Raw genomic sequence first — 21,590 nt, 5'->3', positions numbered from 1 at the left:
AGAGAGACAGAGAGAGACAGAGACAGAGAGAGAGACAGAGACAGAGACAGAGAGAGAGAGAAAGAGAGAGAGAGAGACAGAGACAGAGACAGAGAGAGACAGAGAGAGACAGAGAGAGACAGAGAGACAGAGAGAGACAGAGAGACGGAGAGAGACAGAGAGAGAGAGACAGAGAGACAGAGAGAAGAAGAAGAAGAAGAAGAAGAAGAAGAAGAAGAAGAAGAAGAAGAAGAAGAAGAAGAAGAAAGATACAGAAAGACAGAGAAATGAGAAGAGAGAGAAAATGAGAGAATGTTTAGAATAGAGATTTAATAGAGAATAAATGTAGGATCCAGGTAAAGTTAGAAAAAAAAATTTAGTAGATAAAGCCACTGTGGTAACATGAATTTTTCCAGTAGTATTCAGCAGTATGTAAGCAGGAGCAGAGAATGGAGATGGTGGGATGTTTGACACTGTATGGTTGACAATGTATGGTTGACAACAGGTCAAGACTTTCAAAGGCAGTATATGGTATAGAGCTGAATTCTTCAATCATAGTCAAGATTGTGAAGGGAGGCAAGTGAGATGAGATCAGGGCTTCTGAATTAAGACAACAGAGTGGGCTGGGAGAATTGGAGGTCCTGGTAAGCACGAATAATACGTGTAGGAGTAAGGCAAAATGAAAATGGAAGGGAAATGTTATCTCCTTAAGGACAGAGCCTTTTTGTGTTTGTCTTGATATTATAACCCCAGCATATAGCACAATGCCTCATATATATTAGGCACCTAATAAATGCTTGTCATATGAATTGGATTTTGTTGGAGTCTATAATCAGAAAAGGGAGATTCTAGATTAGGAAGTGGCACAATTGTGAAGGAAAGAACACTGGGTTGGGAGTCAGAAGCCTTGGTCTCAAATCCAAGTTCTACTGCCAGATTTGTGTGACCTTTGCAAGTCACTTCACTTCTCTGGATCTCAGTTACACTAGGTGGCACAGTGGATAGTGGGCTGGCTGAGCTTGGAGTCAGGAGGATCATCTTCATTAGTTCAAATCTGGTCTTGTATACTTAATAGCTCTATGACCCTGGTCAAGTCACTTAACCCTCTTTGCCTCAGTTTCCTCATCTGTAAAATGAGATGGAGAAGGAAATGACAAACCACTCCAGTATCTTTGCCAAGAAAACCCCAACAGGGGTTATGAAGAATTGGGAAAGAATGAAACAACTGAACAACAACATAGATAAGGATGAATGGGAAAGGTAACCTGAGGTCTTTTCCATCTATGAACATATTGGGTAGCTGAGGATGAGTGAAAAAGTAGGGCATGGAAATTGAGAGGGCTATAATGAACCAGGATGTTTTAAAAGGCTATTTATTGACATTCTCAAATATAAGGGCAGGGGTTGATGTGGAAAGAAGACTTTGAACCAGATACTAGGTACCTTTAGAAGGGAGAAAGAATGATCTGGAAGCAAGTAATAGCTTGTGATAATAGTGTACATGGGGTGATATAGATGGAAGGAACCCAAAAAAATATGTAAAAGTAATGGGGAAAACTGAGATGGAAGCAAAGGGAAAGAAGGGAATAGATGAAGCTGGAATGAAAATAAACTATGAAATTAGGGAGGAAGAGAGTGCTCCAAATGGGCAGCCCACGTTTTTCTTGTGAATTATAAATAACTTGATTTACTGAGAAGTAGGGTGTAAGGGGTAATGTTGATGGCTTGAGAAGGGATAAAAATGTTTGGAACAACCACTGTGGGGAGTTTGAGGAAAAACTTGTCATGATAAGTAAAAGGATTGGTGATGAGCAGTAATAACCTAGTTTAGACCGCATAACAAAACTTAACGTGGTCTTAGCAGGATGGTGGGATTTTCTCTATTAGTGCCCAATATACCAGCAGAAATGAAGGCAGATGATGAATCTAATCTAGGGTTGGAAACTGGAAAGAGACAAATAGAGGATGATGAGTCAGAGTATTCAAGGATCAAGGACAATGTGATATTGAACTGGTTAAATAAGATTTTAATGGAAGGAAAATAAGACTAGAGCAGGGCCTTTGTAAGCAGAGAGAGGTGGGAAGACTAGAGGTTTCTTGTGAGAACAGAGTAAATCTAGTAAATCATATAGAGGAATTTCAGAATTACAAATTGTGGAGGTAGAATACATGTGGGTGATGATGAGATCAAATGTGATCACCCTTGTGTGGGGCTGACGTGACGTGAAAGTGTAGATCATAAGAGTTGAGGAGGTTGATGAATGCTAACCCAATGGTATTTAAAGAAACATTTACATGTAAATTGAAGACAGACTTGAAAGGCCACTTGTGCAAAAGCCCTCCACGTCTGAGTAATATTTCTATATAGCCCATTCCAAATAGAACAGAAATAGTATGGAGAGTAATTAGAAATTATTGGGAAGTCTGAGAAGGTTTTTAAATGTTAGACTGAGGAGTTTGTATTTAATCCTACATACAATAAGAAGACAGAAAATTATTGCAGTAGTCCAGGTGATAAATAATGAGAGTCCAAACTAGGCTGGGAATTGCATGAATACCAAGAAGAGGAGGAAAGCAAGAAATGTTGTTGAAGTAAGATTGAGAAAATTTGGTCACTGATTGTATATGAGGTTTCAGTTAAAGGGAAACAAGAATGACTCCAAGGTTTCAAACATGGCTGACTGAAGAGACCATAGTGCCCTCAAGAGAAACAAAGATTATGCTTACTTGAGCTCCACTTTACTCCTAAATTATACTCCTAAACTGGCTTTTTGATGCAGAGGGCTCCAATGAAATCACATCTAGAAGAATAGAATGGAGTGGACCAGAGATCAATTAAAGAATAATCTTTCCTGGATTTAAGGATTCCCTAGAATCCTTCATGAGGGACTTTCTGATACCTTCCTCCCTTACAATGTAGCCATAGTGAATACTAGGAAGTATTAATAAATTTACTGAATTCTCATGAGGCTAACAACAACTGATCATCCTCCAAAAAAAATTGGCATATGGATATCAGTGATTAAAAATTTAAAAGTACAAAGCAAAACAAAAGAATATCCTAAGCTTTCCAAACACTGGATCCATGTCTCCACAGCCAAAAATACCACAAGACTGAATAAATGGACACTCCTACTTTCTTCCCACTGACCCAGAAGAAGAAACGGAGCAAGAACATCTTTGTTCATTTGTAATGAGTTAGCTTATATGAATTTGTCTTATTGAAGGCTAGGGATTTAGGATAAGATTTTCCCCCTTGTTCTGTATGTTCATTTGATTTTTTTTCTGTCAACCAATTATGAAGCTTATAATTTTTAAAAGAGTTGTTACAGACCTAGGTTTTATGTGCAATAAGTACACCTGTCTTTGGTATCAAAGCTTTAGTTCATTGCTGGTTTGTTTCACTTAAACTCTAACTCAAATTGACAAGTCAAATTTCCAGAGAAGAGCTCCTTCACTTCCTCATGATTCTATAACCTCTAAGCCCTGAGAGGTTAGTTCTAATACTACCGCTGACAAGCCTCCATTGGTATGCTTTCTGCCATAATTATCAGTTTATATCAATTAAATCAGACAATTAGCTTCTAAAAAGGAGTACAACTAAGATAGCATAGTTGGTACAAGACATCCCTCTTCCCAAATTCTGTGAGACATTCTCCCTCAAGTACACATAGAGTCTAGAGGAAAGTGGATAAGCTTAGAGGGCATATGTGACAAAGGAGTAACACTGCTTCAGAAAGTCTTTAGGTAGAAGTTCACAAGATGTTCCTCTCATATTTGATGGAGCTGTTCTGAAGGACACTCCATAGAGCTTTACATCTATTTCCCCACCAGGTCTGTCTATACTCCAAATGCAGACACTGCTATTAGCTATTCTGGAGACGTTGTTTGTTTGTTTTTTGGAGACGTTAAACCATTGACAGGAAGGTAAAGTCCCAAATTCTCCAATTCTCAGAAATCTTGAAGTCTTCTTGGCAAAGAAGACAGAGGCAGAGAGGGGGAGGAGATAGACTTGGACCAAAGTTAGGGATTTGTTCATCCTTCCAGCAACAGATTCTTTCTCAGGGAATTAACTGGAGACTAATTAACTCAGGGGATTGATTTTCCCTATATCTCTCAGTTCTGAAGTGGTTTAACAGGGGATAGAAAATGGTGTGAGCACTATTGATTAGAGAAATGCAAATTAAAACAACTCTGAGCTACCACCTTACCTATCAGATTGGCTAATACGAAAGAAAAGGAAAATGATAAATGTTGGAGAAGATGTGGGAAAATTGGCTAATACGAAAGAAAAGGAAAATGATAAATGTTGGAGAAGATGTGGGAAAATTGGGACACTAATGTATTGTTTTGGGGGGGGTTGCTTTTTTTTTTCTTTTTGGAGGGCAGGTGGGGTTAAGTGACTTGCCTAAAGTCACATGGCTAGTTTTTGTGTCAAGTGTCTGAAGTCTGATTTGAACTCAGGTCTTCCTGACTCCAGGGCCAGTGCTCTATTCACTGTGGCCCACCTAGCTGTCCCATTAATGCATTGTTGATGGGATTGTGAACTGATCCAACCATTCTGGAGAGAAATTTAGAACTATGCGCAAAGGGCAATCAAACTCTGTATAGCCTTTGATCTGCCACTACTAGGTGTGCAACCCAAAGAGATCACAAAAAAAAAAAAGGCTAAAAGGCCTTCATGTACAAAAGTATTTACAAAAGCTCTTTCTGTGGTGGCAAAGAATTGGAAATTAAGAGAGTGCCCATCAATTGGGGAAAGTCTGAAAAAGTTATGGTATATGAATGTAATGAAATACTATTGTGCTATAAGAAATAATGAAGAGGCAGATTTCAGAAAAACCTGGAAAGACTTACATGAACTGATGCTGAGTGAAGTGAGCAAAACCAGGAAAACATTGTATATAGTAAACAGCAACATTATGTGATGATTAACTATGATAGACTTGGCTCTTCTCACCAATACAATGATCCAAGACAATTCCAAAAGATTCATGATAGAAAATGCTATTCATATCAAGAGAAAGAACTAAAAAAAGACTGAATGTGGATCAAAGCATAATATTTCCACTTCGTTTTTTTTCCCCAAGGTTTTATCCTTTTGTTCTGTTTCTTCTTTCACAACATGACTGATGTGGAAATATGTTTAACATGATTGCACATGTATAACCTAAATCAGATTATTTGCTGTCTTGGAGAGGGGGAGGGAAACAAGGGAGGAAGAAAAACTTGGAACTAAAAATTTTATAAAAACGAATGTTGAACACAATCCCATCTTTACATGCAATTCAAAAAATAAAGTATTATTTACATTTTTTTAAAAAGAAAATGAGCATTTACACTTCAAAAATCTGCAAATGTTATAGGTCAGGATTTGTTTTATTTTTTTTCCCAGACTAAAGAAGATGATGGAGAAAACATTAATAATGCAGATAACATAAAAGTGTGTTCTGTGTGTTTTTTTTCTTTCAAAGAGTTAATTGTTAAATATTTACCAGCAACAGCTTTGGATTTTGGTCTATTGTTTGGTTCTTCTGCATTTTGACTCTCCTTATGATGAATTGGGAAAACAAAGTATTTGAAGGAACATGGACATATGGATTAAAATCTCCAAGCATAAACGTTGACATTGGTATGGAAAAGAAGGCCATTAAATAGGCATACTACTTGAGAAAGGAAGAGAATAATATTGGGGCTTGGTAGATAACTACTAGCAGAATCTTGAAGGTGTAATATATATGTATGGGCTGAACCTCAAAGGACAAGAGGTCAATGAGTGATAGCTGCAGAGAGGACAGTCTAGAAGAGGTACTGAGGCCTGGCCTAGTATGACAGGGGCATGAGAGAAGGTGTATCCAGGACTTAGAGATTATAACCAGCAATGAAATATCTCGTAAAGGGAAGCCAGATTTCTGCAAGTGAATAAAAGAAAGGAAGATAAGAGGAAGAGATCTAATATGAAAGTTTGTTAACAATGGAATAGAGAATCCAGAGAGTGCAATGGAAAGAGAGGACACAGCAGGACAGGAGTATGATAATGGTTGCTATGATAGGACAGACCTGAGATGGGATTCACTGATATTTCATGTTCAAGGCTAGATCAAAATGAAACACTGGTAAAAGACGGAGGATAGTTTACAAAAAGAGGTTTATTTAGTCATAGCAGGAGAAGGACATCAATAGAAGAGAAAGGATATTTAAAAATATTTAGTCTTGGTTCCATGGAGCACAGCTTTCCTGTCTTTGGGTTGCCTGTAGTGGTCATACCCTTCAGAGCTCAGCTAAAGCCCCTCCTGCCCCTTACCTTTTTAGTATTCAGATAATCAGAATATTATATCAATGTCTTGAACTTTAGTCCCCTGAACCGATTAGTTTTTTTTTGTTGTTGTTTCTTTATAAAAATAAAATTTTTTTTGGTCTGTCATTTTTTAAAATTAATTTGTTTGTTTCCTTTTAGTTTACAGGATTCAATTCCACAATTCCTTGAATTTCACATTTTGTCCCCCTCCATCCCCTCCCCCCGCCCATGGCGGCTTATAGTCAAGTATAGGATCTGTAAATACTTTCACATTATACATTAGTCAGGTTATAAGGACGGATTGTACCAGCTGGAATGAAAAATGGTAAAGAGGACATAAAACCAAATAAGAGAACGAAAAAGATCAGGTATTTTGCTTCCACCTGTATATAAACTTAGTTCTTTCTCTGGATGCACATATTTCTCTCCATCATGAGTCTTTTGGAATTGACTTATATCACTGCATTGCTGAGAAGAGTCCAGTCTATCAAAGGTGGTCATCACACATACGTTGTGTCTGTAATTGTGTACAAATTTCTCCTGGTTCTACTCTTCTCACTCAGCATCGGTTCTTTTAAGCCTCTCCAGGTAAATATGAAGACTGCCTGCTCCTCGTTTCTTGTAGCACAATAGTATTCCACAACATGCATATACCACAACTTGTTCAGCCATTCCCCAATTGATGGGCACCCCCTTAATTTCCAATTCTTTGCCACCACAAAAAGAGCTGCTATAAACATTTTTGTACATATGGCTCTTTCTCCCATTTCTATGATCTCTTTGGGATATAACCCTAGGAGTGGTATTGCTGGATCAAAGGGTATGAAAGTATTTATAGCCCTTTGGGCATAATTCCAGATTGCTCTCCAGAAAGGCTGGATCAGTTCACAACTCCACCAATAATGCATTAGTGGACAATTTCAATGATTTTTAAATAAAAATAAGCACGTGTATGGGTAGAGACTTAAGAAAAGCAGTACCAGCCCATGTGTCAGGGCCCTAGGAAATAACAAAGGAAGGTTAAGGCAGATGGAGTCAAGAGATCAATGAATGGGGAGGGGGGGAAAAGGGAGGGAATGAATTTTAACCCACAAAACTTTTACTCAGAGCGAAACAGGAAAAAGTCTGTTATTCTTTTGGCAAAAGGATGTCACATCCTTTTAGCAAGGTGATTTGTGCACTAGATCCCAGATAAGGTCTATATTTGGTATTAGGTGGCAGGAAGAAGGATGAGGAAGGAGAACCTGCACTGGTGAGGTACCCTGAGTTCTGATGGTTAGGAGCCAATTCTTATGGCCAGTCAATCAATTGAAATCTTAGCTACCTCCCTTTTCCAACCAGGGGGTGATAATCAAATCAGCCTAGGGTTGATCTCTCCTTGCTGTAGAAAGACAAATAATTGGTGGAAGTGATTGCTGAGTCAATGTAAACAATCTTTAAAAGAAAATCACAGAGAATGGGGAAAGCCAAGATGGCGGACTAGGAAGAAGCAGTTATAGTCCAGCTCCCTCCACAACTATTGCAACAATAATCAAAGAACAATGGACCTAGAAGTAAACAGAAAATCAAAGGAGAAACTACTATGGGTCATCTTTCGAGATCAAGATCATGAATTCTACAAGCAAGTGACCCAGACAGGTACTATAGAACAGGGATGGACTGGTATCATTGAATCAGTGTCTAATCATCCAATCACCTAGGGTACTTCTGGATCAGATGACTGACAAGATAGGAGACTAGATATTTTTCCTGTTCTCATGACCTCTCAAAACAAGATTCTCTAATACAGAAATTATGTCCCAAAAGGTAAAGCAACTTCAGCTAGTCTAGGATACCAGGAACTCAAAATAAGTTAAGAACTCTGTGAGCTAACTCTTAACTCAGCACCCCTTCCTCCCCCAACTAATGTGCTCCCAGTAGCAAGATTGTACTTGTCACCTGATTGATCTACAGTCTTGCAACAAAATGCGATCCCACACCCTAATCCTTCCCTCCCTCTTTCCTGTGCTATGGAGATCCAACTTCCAAACTGCCAAAATTTGTTGAGGCATAGCTACCCAGAGCTACAGTAATATTCTGTGCTACAAAAGATTTCTATAGGAGAAGAAAAGACAGAGTCCAGCATCCAAATGGCGCCAATCCTGTCCCTCCCGAAACTCATTTGGGGCAGATATCTAGATTAGTGAACTAGGAGTTGACCAATGTGGGAAGAAGCTGAGAGGTTTTGAGTGCCAGCCCCCACTCAGAGGAGAGGGAGTCTGAAAGTGAGCAAAAGGGGAAAATAGAGGAAAAAAACCTGAAATTACTAAAGATCTTAGGAGAAAAAAAAAACTCAAAAAAACCTTGCCCATAAGCAGATGAACCAACAGGGAAATCATTAACAGCAGAAAGAAATAAGACCTTCAGATCTAGTAAATGAGTTCAGGAATCAATGAATAAATATTGTAAAACCAAGGAAAATGATTCAACATGATTAGATGGAGGACCCTGTAGATTTTGAGGAGAAAATGGAAACATAACATGCTGTATGTGTGTAAGTGTAAATTGCCCAATATGGGCCATACTTCTGAGTGGTTTAAGAGAAAAGGGAATTATGAGAGCAAAAATTATGATTTGCACAACAGAAATAATTGGCAGGATAGAAAAACTTGAATCTGTGGTGGCAAGTCTCACCAAAGAAACAGAAAGGAAGACAACTGGATGGAAATAAAAATACACAGAACTAAGGAACAATCTGGAAGAAGAGAAGCAAAAGGCAATAACATTTTTTAAAATGCTCTATATTTGAGCTCTAAGCTAGGCTGAGAAAGGGGGAAAATATATAATATATATATATATATATATATATATATATATAGAGAGAGAGAGAGAGAGAGAGAGAGAGAGAGAGAGAGAGAGAGAGAGAGAGAATTATAGCTTGTGGGGATGGTAATGTCTACTGAGGGCTTTAAAAGGATGGATCAGTCTTGGATATGTTTGTAGATAGCAGGGAAAGAACCAGTAGAGAGAGGGAAAAAAAGATTAAAGATTAGTGATAGAGAAGGGGAATAATAGTGAGGGCAATCTGTTGGAGAAGATGGAAAGAATGTGATCAAGGGAGAGATCATAGAGAAGTTGGTCCTATGGAGAAAAAACCCCACCCCCTCCCCCTTCATCAGAAATTTGAATGAAGGAGAAGATTGGTGTGAAGGAATTGACAAATGAGAAAGGAAGAAGAGGTAACCCAGGGCAAATAGCTTCCATTTTCTCAGTTAAGTATAAAGTGAGGTCCTCATATGTAAGGGGGTAGAATAGGAAGATTGAGAGGAGAAGAGAAAGTTTGAAAATAGCTATTATGATGACTATAATAATGAATAGGGAGGATTGATACTTCACCTTGCATTGCTTTTAGAATTTTATCCCTTGAATCTTCTATGTTACAGAATTTGCTGTGTTATAGTTGGGTTTTGTTTTTTTTTTTTTTTTTTTACTATTTCTTTTCTGTTTAAGGATAGAAGTGGTGGAAGAATCAAGCCTAGCAAAAATAAGGTGGGTGTGATTTGAAAATGTTGTAGATGAAATCCCCACATTTTGTTCGGGCTCAGAGACAGAATTTGGTCATCTCTCATCTCAGTACCACGCTACTAATTCACCCGTGAATATTCAGACACCTTTCTACTTCCCTCAGCTTCCGCTTCCCTCTGATTGATTGATAGAGGACAAAACCTTCCTTTATACAGGGTAGAAGTTGGACTTTCAGTTCACTTCATTCTCCATCTGTAATTCTTTTGGTTTCAATTCTACAGAACAAAACGCTTCACCCTGCTCCCCTTCCAAATCTTTTTTGCATATTTTTCCCCCTATTACATTATAAGGTCCTTGAGAGCAAGGACTGTTTTTTTTTTCTTATTTTATCCCTAGCACTTAGCACAGTAAATAGCAGGCACTGAGTAAATATTTATTGAATTGAATTGACTCTTGAATTCCATGTATTCCAATGGGGGGGGAGGGGGGAAGGGGGAAGGTGTGAAGAGAAGTGGAAATTCTTTCAGCTTTGACAGGGTATAAGCAATCTCATAACCTTTAGGGAGAAAAGAAGGACAGGAAAAATCCTGTCTTCTTTTTTTTTTTTTAAAGCAATCGGGGTTAAGTAACTTGCTCAAGGTTACACGGCCAGTTATTTTTGTGTGGGTGCCAAGTATCTCAGGCTGGAACCGATCCCAAGTCTCCCGATGCTGGGGCCGGCACTCTTACTCACTGTGCCACCTGGCCTCCCCTAATCCTATCTTCTTTATGGGGGAGAATGGGAGCTTAGAATATAGGACTGAATAGATCTCTTCTAAGACCACTTAGGTGGAAGTGGGGAAGAAGGGTCCAAGACTGAAGTACTAGATTTCTCTGTTGCAGTAGAAGGGAGGTACAATGGAAAGAACACTGAGTGAAGTGAGCAAAACCAAGAGAACATTATAACAGCAATATTGTATGATGAAGAATTGTGAATGACTTAGCTATTCTCAACAATACAATGATCTAAGACAATTCCAAAGGACTCATGATGAAAAATGATACCTGCCTCCAGAGAAAGAACTGATATCACCTGAAAATAGGCTGAAGCACCCTGGTTTTTTCTTTCTTACTTTCTTTTGTTTGAGTTTTCTTGCACAAAATGACTAATATGGACGTGTGTATACATGATTTCACATGGATAATCTACATCAGATTAGTTCCCTTCTCAAGGGAGTGGGGAAAGGAGGAAGGGGAGGACAGAAGTTGAATCTCAAAACTTTATTTAAAGTGTTAAAAATTATTTTTACATGTAGTTGGGGAAAGACAAAATATAACTTTTTAAAATACATAATTCTAAATTTTATTCTCAGAATTGCCCTGCTTTTTTTGCACTTCCTTCTGATCTTCTGTTACCTTCAAAGCCATTTAAAAATATTTCAATGACTTTCTTTTGTGTGTGTGTGTGTGTCTCCACTACTACTACTGTTTCCTCTCCTAACCAACCTTCTCCCCCTTTTAAAAACTGAGAGAAAGAAAACTTCTAACAATAAGCAGAGTAGAGCAAACAAATTTACATAGTGGTTATATCAAAAAACTCAAGTCTGTGTCTTGAATTCAACACTTCTCTATCAGGAGACAAGTAACATTATTTGTTGTAGGTCCTGTGGAGATATGGTTGTTTTTCTTCTCAATGTTGTTCTTATGTAAATTGCTCTCCTGTTTCTGCTCACTTTCTGCATCAGGATTTTCTTAAATTTCATCACCTCTTACTGCATAATAATATCTCATTACATTCATTGATTAAACTTGTTCATTCACTGATGTTTGATAGGCACTCCCTTAGATTCTAATTCATGGCTTTTCTTTTTTTTTTCTCCTTTAATTTTCATGCCCCATCAGGATCAGTAATGTGTTTTACTTAAAACTCTTGACATTCCTGGTCCCTGTAGATAATAATCTTCATTTTAATGTAGATAATAATTAAATAATAAATTAAATAATGTAGATAATAATGAAAATTTCATTTTAATGTAGATAATAATCTTCATTTTAAACCTTACATTCTATCTCTGCTTTTTTATTTTCCTTTTGAGTTTGATTTCTATATCAAGCTGAACATGTGTTCAACCCTTCTTTGTCACTCAGATAAGAGTGATAATCATCTGATGCCTCCTTTCCCTCACCCCTTTCTTCATGTTTATATACTCCATTCACACACTCCAATTATGAGAATTAGCAATGTTCACACCCCTCTTCCTCTTCTCTACACTAGTATAATTCCTTTTACCTTCCCTTCTCTTGTACCTCTTGACATACACAGAACAGAACCAACCCACCTCTAAGGCCCTCTGTTTTTTCATTTGTTTTTATTCCACTCCTTCAATACTCTTTGAAGATATTAAGGTCCTGAAGGGACACTTGTTTCTTCTCGCCTTCTTAAAATGTTACTATTGGTCAAAAAGCTTTGCCTTTATAGTTGTCTCTTGACTGTTTATATTTTATAGTTCCTACTCAGTGCTAGTTGTTTTCATCAGAAATTGTTGAAAGTCTTCTTTTCTATTAAAGATTCATCCTGGGGTGAGCAGGTGGTGCAGTGAGTAAAGTGCCGGACCGGACCCGGGATTGGTTCCGGCCTCAGACACTTAACACCCACACAAAAAAACTGGCTGGGTAACCTTGGGCAAGTTACTTAATCCCAGTTGCCCTCCAAAAGGAAAAAAAAAAGATTCATCCTACACACACCCACCCCATAAGAATACTCTGCTTTTTAGAGTAAGTTGTTGTAACCTATATCTTTTGTCTTTTGGAATATTGTATTCCAAGATCTCTCTTTCAGGTCTTGTGCAATCCTGACTTTTGGTATTTGAACTGGTCCTCTTCTCCGTCTTTCTCTGGATATTCTTTTCTTTGAGTCAGAAGCTCTGGAATTTGGCTACGACTTTTCTGGGATTTTTTTTTTCTTTTTTCTTTTCAATATCAAAGAATTATTCTCTATTTCTACTTTTTCCTTTGTTTCTAATAGATCTGGACCATTCTCATTTATTATTTTGTGAAATATCATGTCTAGGCTTTTTTTTTTAAATCATGTTTTTCAAGGAGGCCAATAATTTTAAACTTCTCTTTTGACTTCTTTCCCAGATCAGGAAGTTCTGGTGTGAGATATGTGACATTTTCTTCTATTCTTTCAACCTTTTGATTTTGTTCTAGTATGTATTGCTATTTCATGAAGTCACTGATTTCTGTTGGTCTATTTCAATTTTCAGAGACTCCATCACTTGGGCAAAGTTACAACTTTCTATTTTTAGCTATCTCTTTGCCCTAACAATCCTTCAGTGCTTCTATTTAATTTTTAAATACACACACACACACACACACACACACATACTGCTTAATTTCTTCTAGGTATTAATATGTCCTTGCGGAAAATACATTTTTCCCCTTGAGTCTCTGTTTTTAGCTGTTATGGTGATACTCTCCTTCTAGGCTAGATATTTGTGGGTTTGAACTTCTAATACATATTTATAGTGGTCAGCTTTCTTGGGCTAACTTACTTCTCCAACTTTAGTTCCTAAATTTGTCAGGGCCAGGCTCTTCTCCCTGTTGCACTTTTGGGTGTGGTGTTTGTTCCTGCTTGTACTTAATCTCATTCTCCTCTGTTTCTGAGCTGACTTCTGTATTCTTCATTAGGCTAGGGAAGGGTAAATGCCTCAGCAGAGAAGTTATTCAAAACTAGATATACATGAACTACTTTACTAATTATTTATGTACATTATAACACAAAAACAGAAATTTTACAAGTGTAAAATGAAGATGAAATAACATTTTATCCTACAGTCAATAGGAAATTGCTATAGTGTAATGCCATGTGCGAGCAGCTTTCCAGAGGACTGCTACTGTGAACAGCTTTTAAGGTTCTGATTACACAGTATAGTGAAGACTCTATTCCATAAAAAATAAAAACAAAACATCCACAGAAAATCAAGGTACAGCATTCACAATATTACAACTTATCACAGAAAATCATAACATAATATCCATGACAGCTTATCGTTAAAATGGCCACATAGTTTTCACCAAAGTGGTCACAATATTTAGAACAAAGAATAATCATCTCAAAGTACAATAGTCAAAGTCTTCCTCCACTCATGGGGCACACTAAATTAACTCAATCAGTCATTTATTCAGCAATCAATTACTATGTATTGTTAGTCACTAAGTACAATCATTAGAAAATACACACTCCACCCCTAGGTTACTAGTAAACTAGTAATTTCATCATTACTCAGTACCAAGGGAGAGGTCTTTTCATCTTGACTTGGGGCCTGTTCTCAGATTCCCTGGATCCCTTTCCATGGTCCCAGATTCTACCTGGATTCACCAGACTGTCACCTGGGTTCAATGGCAGACAGCTCCCAGTTCCTTGTCCAGCTCCCTGGGTAGGTCCTGCTCCACACTGAAGTTCACAGGGTCCAAATCCTTCACAATTTCTGCTCACAGGAATTCAAGGCTCAACCAAGCCGCAAACAAACAAAGTCCCTGCATCCCGGTCATGCTTCCTCAGTCTTCTGCAGCTTGTTCAAAAAATCAGAATCACTTTATCCAGCCTGGGGAAAGGGGCCTCCTGGGTTCCTGGGCTCCTGGACTCCTGGGCTCCTGGACTACTCTTCAGAACAGCTTCTGCCACCAAATTCTTGTCCCAAGAAATTCTGACTGCCTCTCTGGGGCTTTTCTTATATACACACAGCATTAGCTTCCTGTTACATCAGCAACAGGAGACAGGAGTTCATACCTTCTGTTTTCCCAACAGAGGTTTGATCAATTACTAAGTGCTAAGTACCTACTTACTTGCCAATACAAAGGGGTCAAATTACATTACCATTATACATAGTCAGAATTGTACTTTAGGAAAATAACTTTGGTTTCTGTGTTGAAGGATGCATTTGAGAAAAGAGTACTTCAAATCAAGGAGACCGATTGGCACTCTTGCAATTGTCCAGGTGGGCATTGATGGAGAATTGAAATTGGGCATTGGCTAATTGAGTAGAAAGAAGGCGACAAATGTCCTGTGCATGAGCCTGCTTGGGTCATCTATGGGATAACTCCAAAACTGGAAGTATCAGTGCAAGTATAGTGGCAATAACTCCCTTCCTTTATGTAAGCCTCTCCTTTCTTCTCTTCTCTCATCTCTTCTCATCTCCTCTCTTCCCTTCCCCTCCCCCCTTTTTCTTCTTTTCCTCCTCCTTGTCCTCCTCATCCTACACCTCATCCTTCTCATCTTTCTCCTTCTTCTTTTCCTCCTGTTTCTCATTTTCCTCTTCCTTTCTTCTTCCAGACATAGATAGAATTAGGTAGCATTATGTTTATGGGAATAGACACTTTAAAAATTATTTTACATATAAATGCACATATTTTTAATGTCAGCAAATTCAGCTTCCTATGGTCATTATATTGAGGTAAGTGAAGAGTAATGGGGTACAACAAAGTTTCAAAGTTCCTGATGAACAATAACACACAGTTAATATAAATTTTGAACTTAATAAAGACTAACAAATATCATCCAGGATCTGACAATCGCTGAATCATTCACTAATCATTCATTCATTCAATAGATATTTTCTGAGTACGCTCTGTATGTAAAGCACTAGGTCCAGGCAATACAATTTGAAGAATTTGGATAATTGTTTAGATATTTTAGATAATTGTCTAAAACAATTTTGATTATACAAATATATACTACATACATATTATATATATATATATATATATATATATATATAATGTAGTTTACCTATTTTTCTCTTTTGATTAAATCTATGATAGCTTTAACTTTGTCTGAGATCATGATTAATTACCCTGGTTTTTTTTTCCCTAATAAATCCTACTCCTGATCTTTATGTTTGTGTGTATCTCTGATTTCCTATCCCTCCTGACTCTTCTATTTTACTTCTACCTTGCTTTCTTATTATTTAGCCTACCCTCCCCCAAAAATCCCCTCTTTATCCTCTCCCCCAACCCTTTCCCCATCCTCTTATTTCTATCTGAATTTATAAGATTTTTATGATCTTCCAAATATATATGTTATTCCTCCCATTCCCATTAATCTAGTCATCTTTCTGTACCCCCTTATCTTATTCCCTTACCCTCTTATTTCTTTATAAATTTAGACTTTTATTGCCTTCTAAATGTATATATTCTTCTCTCTTTAACCCAGATGGGATGTGAGTAGGGTTCCCTCTAAAAATCTCTCCCTTATCCTCTCTCCCCTCCCTATCCCCTTAGCCTTTTATTTCTTCCTGAATTTAGAAGACTTTGATACCTTTCTGGATACTTATGTATTGTTTCTTCTTTAACCCATTCCCTATGAGAGTAGTGTTCCAGTGCCTTCCTCCCCCATCTAATTCCTCTGTGTCAGTTCTTCATCTTGCATCTCATTTGTATAAGATAATTACTCTTTTTTACCTTTTCCTAAACTGTTTTACATCTTAGAATCACATCATACTCAGACCTACCCCAATTTTTCTTTCGAACTACTCAATTGCTAATAATAATCTTAGATATACATTTTACATTTCCTCATATGAAAAGTAAACAGTCTGTCTTTATAGAGTCCCTTGTAATTAGTCTTTGATGCGAACCTTATATTTCTCATGGTTTTTGTTATGTCAAATTTTCTATTAAGTTATTTAATTTTTCATTTCATTTCAAGAAGTAGAGGGCAAGTTTCCCACCACTGAAGGTATTCCAGCAGAGACTGGATGACCATTTGTCCAGTATTAGCAAGGGATTCATTTTCATCTATGGGTTATACTGCATATGTGTGGAGATTCTTTTCAAATAAAAAATTCTGTGGTCCTATGATCATAGGTTCTCATAGAATCTGAAATCATTTAGTCTAATCCCCTCACTTCTCAGGTGAAAATAAAGAGAAGTTAAATGTCTTGCTTAAGGACAAGTTATCAAAAGACAAGCTGTGAACCCAAATATTCTGATTCTAAACCCACTTCCCTTTCCACTGCATCATGCTATATAGAAAAAATAAACTACAATAAAAAATTAAATTATAAAAAAGGTCAATTTCAAGTTTAATTCTGGTAAGCTGAGAGAAAATAATTTTGTACTGTTATTTTTGTAAAAATAGAAACAATTTTAAAACCATATAACATGAATTTTAAATTGGAGTTACGAAGACAGAGAAAATTAAAATGAAAGAATGCTGATTTCAGCTTCCCTTGCCACTCCCTTTGAAAATATAGCAGAATATTGGGAGTCAATGAGCAGTTGATGACAAGTTCTGTCAGGTTGCAACCACATGACTGGAGATAATTGCAATGATATACTGGAACTGATGCACTCCTCACCCACACGTAGGCTGCTTATCTAAGGGCTCATTTTGGCTTCTCAAATTTTTAATCTCCCAGGAGACATTTTAATGAAACATTCACAATTTTTATTCTTTAATGAGGGTAGAAATGAGCAATGGACAACACCAACTCTATTTTACTTGTAAAGGCTTGTTCTGTGATCACAAAATTCCTTATTGCTCCAAGCAAGTAAAGGAGCAGGTATACTGTTGAATTGTATTGAACCCATCAACAGGATCAGACTTGCTTCTAAAGCAAAGGCCTTACATGAAATATGTACTCAATAAATATTTGCTGGAGGAAAAAAAGGTATTAAAAATAATCCTAGTAGGTAGGTGCTAATATCTCCATTTTATAGTGGGGAAACTAGAAGACAGAGGTTCAGGATCACATAGCTAGAGTGGGTAAGACTAGATTTGAATTCAAGTCTTTTTGACTCTATGGTCAACGTTTTATCCATTGTACCACTTGGATTCCTTCCTTTGAGGACTACTTGTTCATATCCTTTGATCTATTGGGGAATTGTGTATAATTTTTAAATATTTAAAAAGGTTCCTTATATATATCTTTGATAACACACCTTTATCTGAGAAACTTGCTCCAAAGATTTTTTCCCATTTAACTGTTTCCCTTATAATTTAAATTACATTGATTTTGTTGTAAAAAGTACTTTTTCATTTTATAGAATCAAAAATATTCATTTTCTTTCTATGATTCATATATGTATGTGTATTCATAACAGATATAGACATAAATACATTTATGTATATATACACATATATACATGTATATGAATATATAAAAGTATGCACTTGCTTGTATGTGTATCAAAATTCCCTTGTATGGTCAGGGACTGTAACAGTAAGTTCAGAGACTAGTTTATGAAGTCTTTTCTTGAAGTATTGAGGGAAGATGCTAGGATGTGCTAGGATATAGAAGATCCTAGATACCCCACAAATGTTCCATAAGGGCTTAGTGATACACCATTCTCCCCTACTGAACACAGGAATCCATTAAAGGACCCTAGATCTTGCAGAGCTCTGGGAATAGAAAAGCTTCAGTTTGAGAGTGCAGGGTAGAGGGTGGAACTTTTGAGTGGGATCCAGCAGCCCTGTTCAAGATCAGCAGCCACTTCAACATGTGGAATGGCAGAGGGGAAACACCTTGGAGAGAGGAGGAAATCCAGCCTCTACTCTGAACCTGAGCCAAACAGATCCTGAACCCCTTTCAGTGCCTGTGGCTACAGGAGTTGACCTTGAGAGAGAGTAGCCTCAGGCAAGCAGAGAAGGTCCAGCCCAACACTCCTATCATGAGCCAAAAAGAGACTAAACTCAACCTACTGCCTCTGAACACAAGCCAAAACCAGCTGAGAACAGCCTTGGGCTATTCCAGGAAGGATCTAAATGTAACCAATTGCCCCAGTCCAGCTGCAGGAGAAAAGCTCTTAGCAAAATCTCAGCAGTAATAGTCCCTAAAACCAGTAATGGGAACCAGCACGAACAGTTCCTGAAATCAGTGGTGGGAACCAGCATGAGAGTAGGCCATCTATTAGGAAGCAGGAGGGAAGGCCCCCAGGTAAGGAGAGTTCCTGGAGACCTGTGAGAAGAAGGAATTCCCAGAAATAGCCCATCACTGGAGCAATCTCAGAGTCCCTTGAGGGAGGGCTTTGTCAGATCCACCATACTCAGGACCAGGCAGGTCATGCTCATACCTTTCAGTTTTGGAACTTGGATCATATGCAGCTTTCTTTCGTCCCTCTCCACCACCAACCTAGATACTAAGATCAAACCAAGAAAAACTTCAAAGAGATGCCTGGGTGCAAGGTAAATCCTTAGGAAGTAAGCAAACCCCACAACAAGTTCAGGTAACAACTCTGAGAGAAAAAAATCCTCAATACAGGGACTATAAGAATCCCTGGAAGAAATGAAACAAGAGATACAGAATAGAAAGAATGTCAAAGAAAACTAACACTTTAGAACAGACCATGGAAAACATCATAACTGAACATCCTGAAAACTCATGATAACCAAACAGAAAACAATGAGTCAATAATAAAACAAAAACTACCAAAACAAAGCAAAAATTCTAAAATAGGAGAAAATTTAAGAAATATGTTATTAGAGAGTTGCTAGTCACCTGGCAACTACCCATCAGCTGAAGTCAATTAAATTTTTATCTTATTAAAAAAAAGAAATTTAATATTTAAAAAACAGACCTAGAAAACAGGTCAAGGAGGAACAAGCTAAGAATTAATAGTATATCTGCAGAAACACCTGGCCATGAAACCTTGAGCAAGTCACTTAACCCCAATTGCTTAGGGCTGGCCAGGTGGCTCAGTGATTAAGAGCACCGGTTCCAGTGTCGGAATGACCTGGGGATCAAATCCGGGCTCAGATACTCAGCACCACACCCAGCAATAACTGGCCGTGTAACCTTGAGCAAGTTACTTAACCCTGATTGCTTTAAAAAAAAAAAATAGTATATCTGAAAACCGTGATTTTTAAAAAAGGTCTGGATTCCATATTTTTAAAAATTATAAATGAAAAATTAACCAGAGCTCTTGGAATCAGAGGGTAAGACAAAAACTAAATGGAATCTATTTGTCACTACCAGGAAGAAAATTCTGAACAAAAACACCAGAGAATATCATAGCCCAAATTCGGTGTTTCCATATCAAAAGAATATTTTAAAAAAAAACCATCTACCCAAAAAACAAAAAACATGTTCAAGTACCAAGGAGATACAACAAACATTAACAAAAACATAGGTGTCATTATAAAGGAAAGGAAAACTTGAAATTTAATAGCATAAAATGCAACATGAAAGTTTACAACCAAGAATAAGTCATCTAACAAAACTAAGTAAAATCATATGAGAAGAAAATATACTTTCAATGGAAGAAATTATATCCAAGCATAACTGAGGAAAAGACCAGAGATGAGAACACATTTTGAAATGGAAATGCAAGTATCAAGAGAAACATAGAACAGTACACATTTATATATTTGAAAGGGAATATGTGGGGATGGTAAGAAACAAATGTCTTCTCACAATCCCAATAACTTTAAGGGTCATAAAAAAAGATTAAAATAACAGTCTGTGGGTGGTTTTATTCTGGCTTTTTTTAAAAAAAAGTTTTCATTGATGTCTTCTGTTTTATTTTGCGTTTTACATCATTATTGTTATTCTCAGTGTCCTTTCTTCTCCTCCTCCTAGAGAGCCATCCTTTATAACAAATAGTATTTTTCTAGAGGAAAAAAAAATCAGCACAACTGATCAGTACATTGAAAAAGTCTGATAATATGTGCAATGTATAACACATGTAAATTCCCCACATCCTTGTGGTGGTAGGTTGGGGGCACTTCTCATATTTCTTCATTCCAGTTATGCTTGCTCTTTATAATTTTGTTATATTTAGTTTTGATTTTTTGTTGTATGGCTATTCTTTCCAGTTTATATTGCTGTAGCAATTATGTATATTGTTTTCATAACTCTGCTTACTTATCTCTGCATTATTAGTTCATGTAGACCTTTCAGAGTAAAAAGAAACTAGTTAAGCACTTACGATGTACTTATGGCACTCTGAAGGCTGCTTTAGCTGCATCCCAGAAATTTTTTTATCATTATCATCTTTCATATGGAAATTATTTTTATGATTTGTTTTTTGATTCACTCATTATTTAGAAAGTAATTGTCACACCTCCATTTGGGTCTATGTCTTTTGTTTTTGGTCCCTGACCACAATGACTATTTTTACTATGATATGATCTGTAAGTGATGCATTGATTATTTCTTCCTTTTTACATTTGTTTGCAACATCTCTGTGCCTTAATATATAGCCAATTTTTGTAAAAGTTCCATATGATACTAAAGAAGTATGTAAAAAAATGTTTTTGCTCACCCATGTAGAAGGTGCCATAAGTCTTTTATCCACAGTTTCTCCAGCAATTTGCTCAGTTCCATATTTTCCCTTCTGTTTATCTTTCTGGTGGACTTGTGCAAAACAAAGGGATAATGAAGTCTCCGGTTACTATTGTGTTACTGTTTTTTTTTTTTTGGTAGTTTATTTAATGTTTCCTTTATGAATCTAGATGCTAAGGAATTTAAAACATATAAGTTTATTACTTCTATTGGTTTGTTCTTTATGGTTCTCTTCAGGATAATGTCGTTTCCTTGTTTATCCCTTTTAATATTTTGATTTCTTTTTGGTTTTGCCATATCGCATGGTTAAAATTCTTGTTTTTCTGGATTCACTAGCTACATAAGCAAAATTCCCCACTCCACCCCCATTCCTTCAGAGTTATTTTGTGTCTTTGTTTTGTTAGCTGTTTCTTTTAAGCAATAAATTTTAGGATTTTGTTTTGTTATCTAAACTGTCACTTATTTTTCATTTGGATTGTGTAATCTATCACATTTTAAATTATGATTTATGTTTATATTTTCCTCTGGTTTTCTCTAAAGTTATG

The 21,590-nt window shown here is 36.9% G+C and overlaps 2 long non-coding RNA genes across 2 annotated transcripts in view; both read right to left on the bottom strand.

Annotated features, from left to right (window-relative positions):
- Nucleotides 1-14,508, bottom strand: part of LOC138151486 (uncharacterized) — a 30,532-nt gene extending 16,024 nt beyond the window's left edge. The window contains exon 1 of the long non-coding RNA XR_011165835.1: nucleotides 14,132-14,508. This is a non-coding gene — a long non-coding RNA (uncharacterized lncRNA). The remainder of the gene's footprint in view (nucleotides 1-14,131) is intronic.
- Nucleotides 14,509-19,892: 5,384 nt separating this feature from the next.
- LOC138151485 (uncharacterized) lies at nucleotides 19,893-21,354 on the bottom strand. Its single transcript, XR_011165834.1, has 2 exons — nucleotides 21,026-21,354; nucleotides 19,893-20,371 (listed from the first exon to the last, which is right to left on the bottom strand). It is a non-coding gene; the product is annotated as an uncharacterized lncRNA (long non-coding RNA).
- Nucleotides 21,355-21,590: the final 236 nt, after the last annotated feature.

The sequence above is a fragment of the Petaurus breviceps genome, unplaced genomic scaffold (genome assembly GCF_028583685.1).
Source record: "Petaurus breviceps papuanus isolate PSGF00001 unplaced genomic scaffold, PetGlider_PUasm1.0 90897, whole genome shotgun sequence".
NCBI classification, from domain to species: domain Eukaryota; kingdom Metazoa; phylum Chordata; class Mammalia; order Diprotodontia; family Petauridae; genus Petaurus; species Petaurus breviceps.
This window is presented reverse-complemented; position numbering and strand designations above follow the sequence as displayed.